This window comes from Triturus cristatus, chromosome 10, assembly GCF_964204655.1.
Source record: "Triturus cristatus chromosome 10, aTriCri1.1, whole genome shotgun sequence".
Classification (NCBI taxonomy): Eukaryota; Metazoa; Chordata; class Amphibia; order Caudata; family Salamandridae; genus Triturus; species Triturus cristatus.
This window is the reverse complement of record NC_140593.1, coordinates 215,231,157-215,247,395: the sequence shown is the minus strand read 5'-3', so window position 1 is coordinate 215,247,395 and position 16,239 is coordinate 215,231,157. Positions and strand designations below refer to the sequence as shown.

The 16,239-nt window shown below is 39.6% G+C and overlaps 1 protein-coding gene across 4 annotated transcripts in view; it reads left to right on the top strand.

Moving 5' to 3' along the window:
- Window positions 1-16,239, top strand: part of MALRD1 (MAM and LDL receptor class A domain containing 1) — a 2,533,556-nt gene that overhangs the window by 1,023,435 nt on the left and 1,493,882 nt on the right. The window lies entirely within an intron of this gene.

The window sequence follows — 16,239 nt, the reverse complement described above, 5'->3', positions numbered from 1 at the left end:
TCAACACGTGAGTCAAACCAAGAGTTATACCAGAAATCTTTACAGATTATTCCTAGAAACTGAAAAGCAGATATGTTGTTTCTAAAAGTTAATTCCTTTGTTTCACTAGTGCATGATAAATAGAGAAATGGTGAGACACATAATTTAATATTTTCCCCCCTAAATATGTTTCAAAATGGACTGCAAGGTGATCACATGAAACAATTTAAATGTTCATGTCACAATTAATATATGGTTTTATGGGTGGGTGGAATAGGCTGAGTTTTACTCTGTGGAATTCTGCGGAGTTACATATATTCTCCATGAGCTTTCGCAGATTTCCACGAACTGGCGGAAATCAGCACGTCGTACTGCTTGCGTTGATTTTTAGCACTGGGAGCTTGTTCAGCGCTGCAAAATCAGTACTAACGGCACCATGCGACACACCAGAGGGCGCTGCTTCTTTGCTGCCACTCATATAGATTTGCTACTCGATGGGCAGCTTTCTCACCTTCAATGGTAAGTGACCGGCCACGTTGAAAGAATCTCGCCAGGTGCCCTCCTAGCACCCGAAAATCGCGCTAGGGGACGTCGGTTCTCACTTGCCAACTTACCGTTGGCAGGCCACCCTCAATAAAAATCTCTGCCATGTGGCAGTTTGCAGAGTTTGGACGTAATTCTGCATTACAAGCGTAACACAGTGTGGCAAAAAGAGCAGAATTTATCGTCCACCCCTATATGGGACATCAATTATTATTATTATTATTATTATTGCAACTTGTAGAGCGCACGGCTGCCTCCAACGGAGGTGTCCCGGGGCTAACAGTGGGTGCAGAGTGGTATCAGCTTGTAGGGATGGATCTAAGGTAGGCCAAAAAAGCCAGGTCTTTAAAGTTTTCCTAAATAAAGGTTCTGATTTGGCCTTTCGTAGGTGCTCCGGCATGGAGTTCCAAAGAGAGGCAGTTTAAGGGCGAACGATCGGACACCAAGCCTGGCTTTTATGAAGCGGGGGATGACTAAGAGTTCCTGGTGATACGACCTAAGAGCCCTAGTCTGATGGTATTTAGGAAGTCTGTGCTTCAAATATTGAGGGCCAGTATCTCTAGTAGTCCTATAGGCAAGGGTCAGAGCCTTAAACTCTCTCCTCCTGTTAACAGGCAGCCAATGTAGGCTATGCAGATGGGGGGAAATGTGGTGGTGGAGTGGCACATTTCTGATGAGCCTGGCGGCCGCATTCTGCATAACCTGCAATTTCCTGATCAGACTGGCTGGGAGACTCAAATACAGACTGGTGGCATAATCTAGCTGTGAGGTGATCAATGCATGGACCACCGTTTCCTACAGTCCATTGGTGGGAGATGGAGGAATCTCCGCAGGGATTTCAGTTTCCAGAAACATGATAATGAAACTTGGCATATCTGGGCCTTGCCTGAGAGGGTAGAATCACATTTGAACCCCAGATTTCTAGAAGATGGGACTGGAAGAGGAGGAGGGTTTAGTTCTGTTGGCCACCAGAGATCAGCTTGTGGAGGGGACGGCTGATCCCCTTGGAAACCTTACAGTGAATTTTAATATTGTAACTCCATCCTTCTTTTCTGGCTGTTTACAGATTCCATTTAGTGCTACAAATTGGCAATGCCTCTGCCAGCAAAAAGTCAATCACAGGCCAGCAGAGTTTAATTTGCAAAGTAATAAGTGGCGGTACCCAAAGATTTTCTCATAAGCCCAGAACCAAAGGTGATGAATGCTGTGAATACCAAATACGAGGACTGCGTGATTGTGATTTCACCTCATGTCTCTTTCTTCTACCACCATACACACTTGACGCTTATTTTTTTACCCTGCTTTCTGCCTTAGTCACTGCTTTTCCATCTTTCTCTTCCTTTCCTCCTATTCTGTGTTTCTAGCTCTTGCTCTGGGTCAAAGTCTGATGAGGGAAAGAAAGTGATGGCCCCAAAAGTGAATGCTGGTGGGCCCCCGCAAACATGAACTGCATACCATTATCTGCCTTCCTACCTCAAAATGAGTTACAAAGCAGGCAATTCCATTAACCAAAAGTACGGATGCAGCCAGTAGACCTAAGAGCCCTGAGATCCCCATTATCCGCTAGCCCCACCAGACTATTGAGAGCCAGGATCCTCTTTTGTTGACTTATTTATGTGAGTGTTCTTCGAGGTATGTTACCTTCCCTTAGGATTTTTCACATTAGCACTCACTGTGATACTTCGTGAGATAATTCGGAAGTTGTCAGTCTTTTACTACGCAGTTTATTACTTTGCAGGTAAGTGACTTAACTTTATCAGTATGTGTGTGTGTTTGTGTATATGTACTGTTTATATATATTGTGATGCTATATATATACCTGTGTGTATATATATATATATATATATATATATATATTGAAATGAGTGAACTAACGAGTATTTCAGATGTGGATTCACTGGCCAGCGAGGTCTCATCAGATGGAGGAAGCAGCCTGGGAGATCAGGCACACAATAGAGTGTTGGATTTCGGAGAGGAGGTGGATTTTTTAGCGTTGGACCGTCGCCAGACCCTAAGACCGAGAAAACCGAAAAAGAAAGAAGAAGGAGAAAAAATACAAGAAGAAGGGAGAGGCGCAAAAGGAGGAAATGCGAAAGCACCGAAAAAAACGTACTGGCACAGAAAATGAAAATGGATGATAATACTGTTGGCAACCTGTCCACCATCACTCCCACAGAGGCCGAAAAGCAGCTATTAGCTTTAGGGCTCTCATTCTGTTCCATCAGTGATTTCAACTATACTCGCACTAAAGTTGATATCTTTTGCTTTATTTGCAAGCTGAAATTGAAAAAGTTATTTTCCATCAAGGAGGGTTTGAAAGAAATACAAACTGATGACAATACCAACAAGGTTAATGTGGAACTCCAAGCTAAAGATGTTCCTGCCCTTTTAACTCTGCACAATTTGTTTGAAGAGAGGCCCACTGTAGTATCTGCCAGCACAGATATGGCGTCAACACAGGAAAGACTATCTATGGCCCATATCAAACAATGTGGAGCAGGTATCAGTCCCTTCAAGTCTAAATCACACTTTATTCCGATGATGCTGAAAGATGCCATCGATAGTACTCTAAGCTCATGAAAAAACTTGGGGCCAATCATGAAATAATAATTACCAAATCGGATAAAGGGGGCAACATTTTTATCTGGCCTCAAAAAGATTACAAAGTAGAAGCTCAAAGGCATCTCGAAGACCAGTCTTGATATGAAAAATTAGATATGAAAAAATACAATACAGCCAAAAACAATTTAAAAGCGAAATTGTTACAATGGAAGAGAGATGGATGTATATCGTCGGAGGAATATAATTTCCTACATGTTGAACATCCTATACTGCCCAGGCTGTACTTAATTTCTAAAGTCCACAAACAAGCTACCCCTGTCCCAGGCAGACCTATTATTGCAGCCATTGGAAGCTTGGGGGAACACGTAACGCAATATGTGGACTTTTGTCTACAAGAATTGTTGAAAGAACTTCCTACTTTTATAAAGGACACCAGGGAGCTATTGAACAAACTAACAATGGGCGGAAGATTTGTTGTTTATCACGTTAGACATTGAATCTCTTTACATGAGCATTGAGCACGAAACATGCCTGAATGCCTTATCTCATTTTTTGGGCACCAGACCATTGGACTTTTATATCCATAATAAGATGCTTTTAGATTTAACAACATAGTGTCTTTTTAATAACTATTTTCCTTTTGGTAACGAAGTGTACCTGCAAAAGAGGGGCGTGGCGATGGGGGCCTGTTTCTCCCCCAGCTATGCATGTTTGCATGTTGGCTGGTGGAAGGAACAGGTTCTGAAGCACACATTTCATTCTGATTACTGCAACCATGTAGTGCAATGGTGGCGCTACATTGACCATGTTTTTATTGTATGGAGGGGAAATGAGAAGAGTGCTATGGATTGTATTGATAAAATCAACATCAATACTGCCAACTTAAAATTCACTTCACAGATAAGCAGGCAACAGGTGGAATTTTTAGATGTTAAAATATACATCAAAAATGGGAACATAGCGGCCACTCTTCATAGGAAGGCCACGGCTGGCAACACAACTCTACATTCCAGCAGTGCACATCCTCATCACACAATAAAAAGCATCCAGTTTGAAGAACTATTACGCCTTAAGCGAATTTGCAGCACAGATGAGGATTTCGCTATATGCAAACATGATGCCCTATAAAGATTAAGAGCTAGGGGCTATTGCGAGTCCACCCTTGCTGAGGCAGTCAACAAAGTAGATATGAAACCGAGGGAAACACTCTTACCCAAAGCAAACCACGTGGAAAATAGTGATACCACCATGAGCACCCCAAGATTAATTACTGCCTTTAATAAACAGGAGAGAAAAATCAGGTCCATCATTAGGCGTAACTGGCCCATTATCATGACAGATGGAGTTTTGGCTCCTATTCTACCATCTCAACCCACGATCACATATAGGAAGGGCCCCTCCATGACAACACAAATTGTGAAGACATTTCCCGAACTAGCAACAGCAAAAAAATGGCTACAACCAAAGCAGGGGTTCACTAAGTGTTCCTCCTGCAGAACATACAGGTTTGGTGTGAATACTGCCTCCTACTCATCTCCTTTTAGTCCAGACTTGGTTCTGATTAGAGGCCGTTTTAATTGCAAAACTGAGTTTGCAGTTTACATTCTGACGTGCACCTGTGGGCTGAGATATGTGGGGAGTACCAAGCTGCAGGTGCACGTCAGAATACTGCAGCACTTGCAGGCCATTGTCAACAACGATTCCACATATCCGGTGGCCCGGCATTTTAAATCAATACATAATAATGATCTCAGTTGTTTGCAGTATTTTGTCATGGCAGCTATTCCCAAACACCGAAGGGGAGGCAATAGGGAAAAAATGTTGAGAAAACTAGAATCGAGAATGATCTTAGAGCTGGACAGTAAAACACCTCATGGCCTTAACAACATGGAGGACTTGTACCATTTTCTATAAAAAATTCCTTGCAGTAATGGACCCATTTAGATATGAATATTGCTGTTTGTGATCTCTTGAATTAGGACTGATTTAAAATGCCGCCGGTTTTTAAGGTTTTAGCCCTGTTTTTAACCTTGTTAAATAGGGACATTACCTTTTTACCCAGTGGTTTTAGTTGTAGCATATTTTATTAAATAGTATTATGGGGATCCATTTGGATCTTTTTTCACTTTACAATATATCTTGGCACTTTCTTTTGCGTATTTGCACATCTCAGCCTTGGAATCAGATAGAGTAATACCCAGCATTTAAGCTGAAAGTTGAAAACAGACTAGTACTGCACAAGATATTTACATGAGTCTAATAAATATACTGTTTACATAATAATTATTGCAATTTGCACAGCCATAATTTTTACTATCAGTACGGTTTTCATGTTTCCATTAATATACAAATATATGGTACATGAATTTCATATGCATTTTTGCACGTTTAGAATGTGAATTTGAAGCATTCGTTATGGCTTAGGTATTTTTATAAATTCTAATTATTTATTTATTTATAATAAAGAGTTATTACCATGAAATTAATTGCAATATTATAACACCATGTTTTCTGCATTAACGCAGCAATATTATGTCTCATGTTTACATTGGGAACCCTTTGATGGCTGGTACTTACAAAGATTGGAAAACAGACTCGCTAGTGCATTTAAATAAGACTACCTGTGTTTTTTCTATGTTTTTTAATCACATTGTGATGGCAATTTAACACTGCAATGCATTGAAAAATGGCGAATGACGTTTCTTACTTGACTTGTGATCAAGGGTACTAGATACGCGAAACACGTCAGGTTCGAGGTTTCTTCAATAAATACCATCTGGCCTCATATCGCTGGGTTCGTGTCTCTGTTCGCCAGCTGCCTGGAAGTGCAGAGTTTCAAGATTATTTCATATATATATATATATATATATATATATATATATATATATATATATATATATATATATATTCACTGAAAAAACCAAAGGTTTCACACACGTTATAGTTAGGAATTAGCATTTACAAAACCTTGCAAATTCAATGAAAAAACCATAAGTTTCACACACGTTATAGTTAGCTGGACATTTCTCTCATACAAAACCAATGAAATTCCCCCGTTATAGTTAGTTCAGCTAACTATAACTCGCGCGCCCGCAATGCACTGCTGATGACGTCACATATTACATCACTCATGACATGGTCAGTGACATCACTCATGACATCACTGATGACATCTCAAATGACATCACTGATGACATCACTGATGACATCACTGATGACATCATCTAGTGAATGTGTGTTTTTCTGAAAATTAAATATGTTTTATATATGTATATCTCAAGGTCGATGGAAGAATAAATGGGTATATAAGTGTCTAAATGGATGATTTGTTTTTGAAAAATTGATTGTGTAACTGACTGATTAAGTGTATCATAGTGAATACATGGCTTTGTGAGTAATGTTTAAATATGTAAATATCTGTATCAGTCTCTCACTTTGTGTATAAGTGGCTGCATGGGTTGGTGAGTAGCTACATGGGTGTCTATATAGGTTATTAGTTGGTTTTTTGAGTATCAGTCTGAGTGTCTGCATGGTTCGGTGGGGGGTATTACGTAGTGCATAGTTGCATGAATGAGTGACTCACTGTTTGTATGTGTTGAAGACAGCATGTGTGCAGGACTGTATGGGTGGATGAGTGTGTGTATGGGTGTGTTAGTGAGTGAATGACTGTCTCAATAGTGTCTTTATGAGTAACTACATATGTTTTAAACTAGTATATGTGACTATTGTTGTATATAAGTGAGTATATGTGAGAGTGAGAGATTGAAAGAGTTCCTGTATGAATAAGTATGTGTTTCTATAAGTGATTGTTTAAAAGACTAATTATGTGTAAGTTTCCATAGAAGTAAGTGTGGTGGTGTGTGTATAACTGTATATGCAAGTAAATGTATGTTTGATTCTTTATTAGCATGAGTGACTATGTGTGTGAGTAACTCTATGGATGAGTGGCATTGTGTAACAGGATGTATAGGTGTATGAGTACATATGATGGGTGAGTACATGTATGAGTGACTGTATAGGACTGTTGGTGAATGAGTGGATGTGTATGTGGATCTTAGAATTACTGAAGAGGTTGTTGTAACTGGTATTGGTATGTCGATTGTTTTGAAAATTTTAGTCTCTATTTTTGAATGTGTGTATCAAAGGTTATATTAGGGTGAGAGGAGGTCTGCCACTCTATCACAAGGATGATGTCATCAGTGATGTTATGAGTGATGTCATTTGAGATGTCATCAGTGATGTCATGAGTGATGTCACTGACCATGTCATGAGTGATGTAATATGTGACGTCATCAGCAGTGCATTGCGGGCGCGCAAGTTATAGTTAGCTGAACTAACTATAACGGGGGAATTTCATTGGTTTTGTATGAGAGAAAAGTCCAGCTAACTATAACGTGTGTGAAACCTATGGTTTTTTCAGTGAATTTGCAAGGTTTTTTAAATGCTAATTCCTAACTATAACGTGTGTGAAACCTTTGGTTTTTTCAGTGAATTTGTACGGTTTTCTAAATGCTAATTTTTGAATTAATAAATTATATATATATATATTTTTTTAATTAAAATAAAATTCCTATGTATTCATTTATATATTATCTGTATCCTTTTATTTGTTTTTGCTCTTTTTTTTAACTTTCAATTAGGATAAAGTTGAACAGTTTATTTTATTTTTGCAATTAATTTTTCTCCACTTTTTTTTTTAATATAAATTCTTGGGGTGCGCGCTCTGAGCGCGCACCTAGTACGTTTTCGTAAGTTTTTTATGAATACTGTCGTACGTTATTTACGTACGCATGCATATGCTATAGTGCGCGCTGGGAGCGCGCACCCAGTACGTATGCGTACGTACGTACGCATGCGTGCGTGCATCGTACGCGCTCCACGCGGTTCACTTCCGCATACGCTTAATTTACGCGCGTTTACTTTCGCGTATACGCGTGTGCAACGTATGCGCGTTACGTACGCGCATATGACGTATGCGCATGCGCTCCTACGCGTTCGCGCATGCGTAATCACAAGGTGCGCGCTCGGAGCTTGCTCAGTGCACGCACTTCGGGTTATGTGCTTAATAAAACAACACTTCTAATTGGTTATTATTACTTTCAGTTTCTGATTGTTTCAACACCACACCCAATCCCCTCATGGCAAGTAATGTGATCATGAATCATCACTTTTGATTGGTTTGAAGTACTTTCAGTTCCAGATTCTTCCCAAACCACACCTACTCCCCTCATTATTAGTTCTGATTCCTTTGGAGAAGGAGCTATTCTGTTGTTGAGAGACAATGGCTGAACAGCAACCATCTTCAGACAGTGACCAGGACACTCTTGAGAGGCAGAAACAGGAAGCAGAAAGACAGCTTTATATGGCAGTTTTTCACTTTTCCAGAGGGACAAAAAAAGGTAAATGCACCTAAAGTTACTTGTGTACTTTGTCAAAAAGTCTTGTCACGTGGGAATCCTAACAAGAAGTATTCTTTTAGCATTCACACTATGTTGAGGCATGTTGACAAAATGCATCCAGTGACTTTTCGTCGAGCTTCTGGAGCAAACCCTCCACCTGCTCAACCGACGACATCTGCAGCAGCTCAGCCGAGCACATCTTCGGCAGCTCAGGCGAGCACTTCTTCTGCAGTGGTGCCTTTGCCTTCTTCCACACCTCTTTTTGGACCACCTTGTTTTGTGAGGTTGTCCACACGCTGCACTGATTGCGGTCGACTTATTTCTGTGGGTGAGACCAGTCTTGATCTCATTCAGAGAAAATTTGATGCGCATGAGTGCAGTAGGCCATAGATGTTTTTTCTTTTTTTTCGTTTTTCTCTTCCTGTTTCCCTCCATTAACTCAAGGGGTCTTTTAAGAGCCACTTAAAAACTAAACCCCCAAAAATTTTTGGGGGATTTTTATTTTTTTATTTTTTTGGGGGTGCGCGCACCCTGCGCGCACCCAAGGATGTTTTTTAATTTTTTTTTTTTTTTTTTTTAAATTTAATGTACAAAAAGAGGTGAAGAAATGGAAGCATGAAAAGGGAGGATTGAGAAATACAAATATTTTTCACTTATTTTTTTTAAAAAAATAACTTATTTGTAAAAAAATAATTTTTTTGTATTTTGCAAGGAAACAGAATTTCTTTTTTTCTTTTTTCTTTCTAGTTCTGCAAAAAAAGAAAAAAAGTATTAATATTCAATCATACATTACAAAAAGCATTACATGTTTTTACATATTTTACAAAGCAATTTTATGCCCTTTTTTTGCTGTTTTCAGAATTTTTTAATTTTCACTTAAAATAGTGAAAACAATTGTATTCATCATTTAACAGGGGGCAAAAAAAAAAAACAATTGTTTAAAAAAAGCCCAAAAACTATCCTCACTAAAATATATCTTATTAGAAATATTACATATATATTACAAGTACTTTTCTAGATGAATAAAATTTTTCTAGATAAACCGTCTCTAAACCTTGTCGCAAAAGCACACATGCCAAAATAATTTCTGTCAAAGGAGTCCACAATTGTTTTTATTACTTTTCCTTTAGGCCAAATAGTAATTTCAAAATTCTTTTTAAGTGATATCTTCAATTATAATCCTTTAAAATTACAAAAAATGCTTTCTTCAGATGCAGTTTTTTTTTTCAAAATTTAGGTTTCAGAAAAATTAAGTAAGAATTGGGTAAATCATAAGGCAAACGTTGCTTGAAAATCAATTGGGAATCATTACACAGTGTCCAGCCTTTTTCACATTTAAGATAAACTGTGTAATGTCCAGAAGTTACAGTAGGTCCTTCATGAAAAATTATTGCAACTGTAACAAAAGTTTTTCCAGAAATTGATAATTGTTGTCCTGTAAACTTCTTTATTAAAGTATCCAATTTTGAACCATCAGCTCTACAACGTTGCATCATTAAAATTACATACTGACCATATTTCTGTAAAAATAACGTTGAAAACATGTCAGATTTACATTCAGAACATTCCATGTTGTGATTGGCATCTTTAACTAATTTACTAAAAGTCACTGATTTACTTTGTGGTAATGGTAAAAATATGAACCTTTCTGAATCAACATTACTACTACATGTGTTCATACAGTTTTCACAGCAATGTTCCCATTTGTAAGAGACACCAAATAAGTTTTCTACTTCTACTCCTTCATCTTCAAGTACACTCAAAATATATATTAAGAATTCCTGTGCATCTTGCTGGACATTTTCTTTAAACTGTGTAGAACCACAACATACATCTAAAAGATTTCTAACATCAGTAGCACTTTCTATTTCAGTTTTATCAGTACTCAGCTTCTCATAAAGGAGACTCAGCAGAGAACACAATCTTTTTCCATGATTTACTATTATCTGTTCTAGCACCTTTTCAAGATAAAATACAACATTCAGCACTACATTTGCATAGCAGTTGACACCAGAGCTATTTTCAAAATGGCAACCAACAACCTCTTCAACACTGTCCTTTTTCTTTTTCCTTGCTATCACATCACTGTCCTTTTTTTTTTGTTCTGTTCATCCACATTACAGATATTTTCAAATCTCCTTTTCCGAGAAACAACATGTTTTTCAATCACAGGATACTGTCCTAAATGAGGAGCATAGGTTCTTCTTAATCTATTATACTCCTTTACACAGTTTGTATCAGCACTATCTTTTGAGTCATCAAAGTCTATCATAAATAAACCAGATAATGTTTTTACTCGTGACAGAGCAACATATGCCATACCTTCTTTGAACACAGTAGAACCAATGTTTACAAAAGCACTTTTCAATTTTCAAAACTAATGGGGCGCTCCGCTCAGCTCCTACCCTGAAAGTTTCGGGGTGATTCGTCAAGTGGGGGCCCGAGAAAAAAGGGGGGTCCCAAAACGCGTTTTCCCCATGCATTTTTCCATAGGGACTTTACTCGCAGCTACAGCCCGAACGGCTGAACAGAATTATGTGAAATTTGGCAGAGAGGTAGCCATAAGGTCCATGAAGTGCCTTTTGCAGGTTTGGTGTAAATCTGTTCAGTATTTCCTGAGAAATTAGCATTTAAATCAATATATATAGCTGTATGCGCGCAGCGTGCGCGCACTGAGCAAGTCCTGTGCGCGCACCCTGCCGTGCGCGAGCGCACTTCTGATTGGTTGTTAGATGTCAGTAAACATTCGAATTGGTGGAAATCAGGAAGCGGCGGCCGCCATTTTGTCTCTCGCATAAAGAGGGGGTGATAAACAAAGGGGGAGAACGTGAAAAGGGGGCAGAGTGGGGAATTATTGACCCACTAGGCATTATGTGCTTTTTATGTGTTTGCGTTATACACTGCTTTCTGAAACATCACACAGAGCTAAGTACTACGCATGGGAGTGTTGGAGAAGCTGCTGCATGTGTGCCAAGAGTGTGTTTCTGGAGACTATGTATTGTCAGCTGCAAGAGAGATGAGCAATGAGACTTCCAGAACTGCATGAAGACTGCAGGGATGTATGTAACAGTGCATGTGTGCTAAGGGATAATTTGTGTAAAGACAACAGGCTGCCCCTTACCTGGGACTGCAATTCTTACTGAACAACAACTTCACAAATTTAATCTCTGCCCACAATTCCTGTGCGCACACAGACTCATGCCATCATTTTAGGAACATAACACAGGCTGCCCCTTTCCTGGGACTGCAATTCTTACTGAACAACAACTTCATAAATTAAATCTCTGCCCACAATTCCTGTGTGCACACAGACTCATATCGTCATTTTAGGCACATAACACAGGCTGCCCCTTTCCTGGGACTGCATTTCTTTCAGAACAACAACTTCACAAATTAAATCTCTGCCCACAATTCCTGTATACACACAGACTCATGCTATGTTTTTTGGAACAAAACAGTGTTCCTGAATAGTACCAAATTACTGTTACAGCCTGACACATTTTCCTTATCATTTACAGAGGCAGAAAACAGCACATGTCCTAACAGCTCCTTGAGACCATGACCATGTGTTACAGGGTGAGTGATTAGACTAGGTCAATGAAAATGAGGCCTTGGTGACGTTGAATGTGTTTGCATTACACAGTGCTATCTGAAACACCACACAGACCTGAGTACTACACATGGGAGTGTGGGAGAAGCTGCTGCGTGTGTGCCAAGAGTGTGTTTGTGGAGACTGTGTATTGTCTGGTGCAAGACAGATGAGCAAAGAGACTTCCAAAACTGCATGAAGACTGCTGGGATGTATATAACAGTGCATGTGTGCTAAGGGTTATTTTCAGTTTTGAACATATGGCAACTAGCTGTGCCTTTGCTATTTTGAAAGGGAAATCTACCCTGTTGGTTTCAAATGTTTTAGCTTTTGCTTCTCATTTGCGATTAAGTGATTTCTGCTGAGTGCTAACCACCACATTTGAAGAAAACAAGCTGTCCCTTTCCTGCAAGTGCATGTTTTACAGAACAACTGCAACACAAATTACATCTCTGGCCACAATTCCTATATGCACACAGCCTCATAGTGTGCTTCTAAGCAGAAAACAGAATTTGATTTGCAATTTCAAAGCACATTTACTACTATGGTAGAGCAAGTGATAATTAGTGTTTCAGCCTGACACATTTTCCTTGTAGATCACAGAGGCAGAAAAGAGCACATGTCCTAACAGCTCCTTGAGACCATGAGCATGTGCATTCTGGGTGAGTGACTACACTAGAGCAAAGGAAATGAGCCTTGTTGACGTTGAATGTCTTTGCGTTACACAGTGCTATCTGAAACACCACACAGACCTGAGTACTACACATGGGAGTGTGGGAGAAGCTGCTGCGTGTGTGCCAAGAGTGTGTTTCTGGAGACTGTGTATTGTCTGGTGCAAGACAGATGAGCAAAGAGACTTCCAAAACTGCATGAAGACTGCTGGGATGTATGTAACAGTGCATGTGTGCTAAGGGTTATTTTCAGTTTTGAACATATGGCAACTACCTGTGCCTTTGCTATTTTGAAAGGGAAATCTACCCTGTTGGTTTCAAATGTTTTAGCTTTTGCCTTTCATTTGCGATTAAGTGATTTCTGCTGAGTGCTAACCACCACATTTGAAGAAAACAAGCTGTCCCTTTCCTGCAAGTGCATGTTTTACAGAACAACTGCAACACAAATTACATCTCTGGCCACAATTCCTATATTCACACAGACTCATGCTGTGTTGGTAGGCACAAAACACAGGCTGCCCCTTTCCTGGGTCAGCAATTCTTACAGAACTAATGCTAATTTCAAATGTGCTGCCATTTTCCTCTCTTTTCTTTCAAAGTGATTTCTGCTAAATCCTAACCATCACAATTAAAAACAAGCTGTCCTTTCTTTTCAACTGCAAGTCTTACTTTTCAACAGCAACGCAAATTAAATCTCTGTCAACAATTCTTCTCTGCACACAGACTCATGGTTTGATGGTAGGCACAAAACAGTATTCCTCATTCTTACCAGTACACATAAACTTATTGTGAAAACATACTCCATAATATCTTACAAGTTCAAAACAGTTAAATATCTCGCAAACCTCAAAATGTAAAACATAACTTTTGAAGAAGATTCACAATTCTAATATTTATCTCAAAAATCACCACATACATCCCCTCTCAAACTCATAACTCACCTTTTAAAATAGTTAGTTGAGAAAGAAATGTGCCACTCAAACAGCAGACTATCAGAGTCAGAATATCAGAGCTCCACACCTCTCTCCTCTCTCCAGAACCAGTAAATGGCAATGTTTCCCTCTCTTTTTTCACACATATACATGTTAATTTCAAATCTCAGTGCTTCCCACTTTTTTTCAAATGAAATCACACATTTCTATTGGTTGAAAACTTCAACCCCTTTCCAAATGTACCCTTCCCCCAACTTGTCTCCTGCCTGCTACCATTGCAACAGGTCATGGAACACTGCTGTGAGGAGAGAGGTCAAAAGTTCAGCAGACAATGTTTCATATCCAAAGAGCAAGAGTGCTTGACTTTTCAAACCTAACAGCAAATCCATAGTAATGTTCTTTGGTAACACATTTTTCTGAACCAATACAAAACATGCTTTTTAAAATTTAAACATACAGCCTAGTTTTTAGTGTAGAATGGTTTGAAACAGCCAATGAGTTCTTTTTATAAAAAACTGTCTTTCATTTCATATTGCCTTTCTACTGAAAGACACCTCCTGAGTGCATCCAGATCTCCTTGGAAGATGTTCACAGTGTGGATTGTAGGTCACAGCTATGTCTTCTGGAGTGAAAAATTTGCAGAAAAAAGAGGTATGGTGACAGACCTTGCTTTGCCAAATGTAGACATTAAATGGATTGGTCAGAGAGGGTTAAAGTGGCACCAATGAATGCCTTTGGTGAAAACCTTTCTACATCTCCCACAGCCTAACCTTATTATTGTGCACTGTGGTGGTAATGACCTAGGCACTTTAACTGGGGTAGGTCTGGAAATGCTTATTAAGGACACCTTTGTGCAATTGATGTCGCTTTTTCCACAAACTGCCTCTGTATATTCTAACATATGCCAAAGGCAAAAGTGGAACTGGTCCAACCAATTTTGTCCGCAGATTGACAAAGCAAGGAAGCACGTCAACAAATCTATTTCTGCTTTCCTCAGAGACTATGGTATGGGTTCTATATACCACAACAACTTGCATTACAACATGCAAGACATTTATAGAGGAGATGATGTACACTTCACTGATGAAGGCAACAGAGTCTTCCTCTTGAACTTTAGACTCTGCATCGGTACTTACTTGTAGGTACCAAAAAACACACAATAAACACAAGGGCTCTTTTTAGAGCCACCTTATATCTTTTCACTTAATTGCGAATTTATTTTTATTTTTTATTTTTTTAAATTTTTCGGGTGCGCGCTGGGTGCGCGCACTCGGCGATATTTTTTTTCAAAATATAAATCTTTTTTTTTGCCCTGCAAGGTCCTACTGTGACCCCCTTACAATGCCTAGTGGGTCAATATCTACCCACTCTGCCCCCTTTTCACGTTCTCCCCCTTTGTTTATCACCCCCTCTTTATGCGAGAGACAAAATGGCGGCCGCCGCTTCCTGATTTCCACCGATTCGAATGTTTACTGACATCTAACAACCAATCAGAAGTGCGCTCGCGCACGGCAGGGTGCGCGCACAGGACTTGCTCAGTGCGCGCATGCTGCGCGCGTACAGATATATATTGATTTAAATGCTAATTTCTCAGGAAATACTGAACAGATTTACACCAAACCTGCAAAAGGCACTTCATGGACCTTATGGCTACCTCTCTGCCAAATTTCACATAATTCTGTTCAGCCGTTCGGGCTGTAGCTGCGACTAAAGTCCCTATGGAAAAATGCATGGGGAAAACGCGTTTTGGGGCCCCCTTTTTTCTCGGCCCCCGCTTGACGAATCACCCCGAAACTTTCAGGGTAGGAGCTGAGCGGAGCGCCCCATTAGTTTTGAAAATTTCGCGAGGATTTGTCTACCGGCGCCAAAGTTATTCAAAATAGAATTTTGAGATTTCCTATGGAAACACGGTCCTAACTATAACTACCTACTGGCGACCGCCAGTAGGTAATATATATATGTATATATATATATATATATATATATATATATATATATAGGTCGGAGTTCCATTAGAGAGGCATTTTTTGTATTCTTAATAGATTTGGTACGATGAATCTGCCAAAACGGTCCCAAAAATATGTTCATCCACATTGGCACCTTCACGTAAAGTCTTGTGCTGTACCATCAAGCTCCGGCCAAGAAAAAAGGGACGGTCTCAAAATAGTGATTTCGCCATAGTAATTACAATAGGAAACCTAACTCTCAGCGCAGTACATTCCATCTCCTGAAAGGAAAGAAAATGTGGAGGCCAGAAGAAAACACTGCTGGCAGCTAGGGCTAGCCATCAGGAGCAACATGATGTCAAAATGTCCTGGAATGGCCCAACGAAGCTGGCAAAATTATGGGGAGAAGTCTTGCCAAATCAGGTGGTCATTGAAGAAATGGAGTGCGTTGTGCACCACAACATTTTGCAATTTATCCCCAGAAAACAGCCACAGCCCTAAGGGTTGCCATGAGCAGCGCATAGACCCCGATCCCTAAAAATTCAAACCCAATCTCTAGGGACCACTGCTGCCCAGGGAGCTAGAACAAAACTGTTTGTGCGATCTGTAGTGCACGGG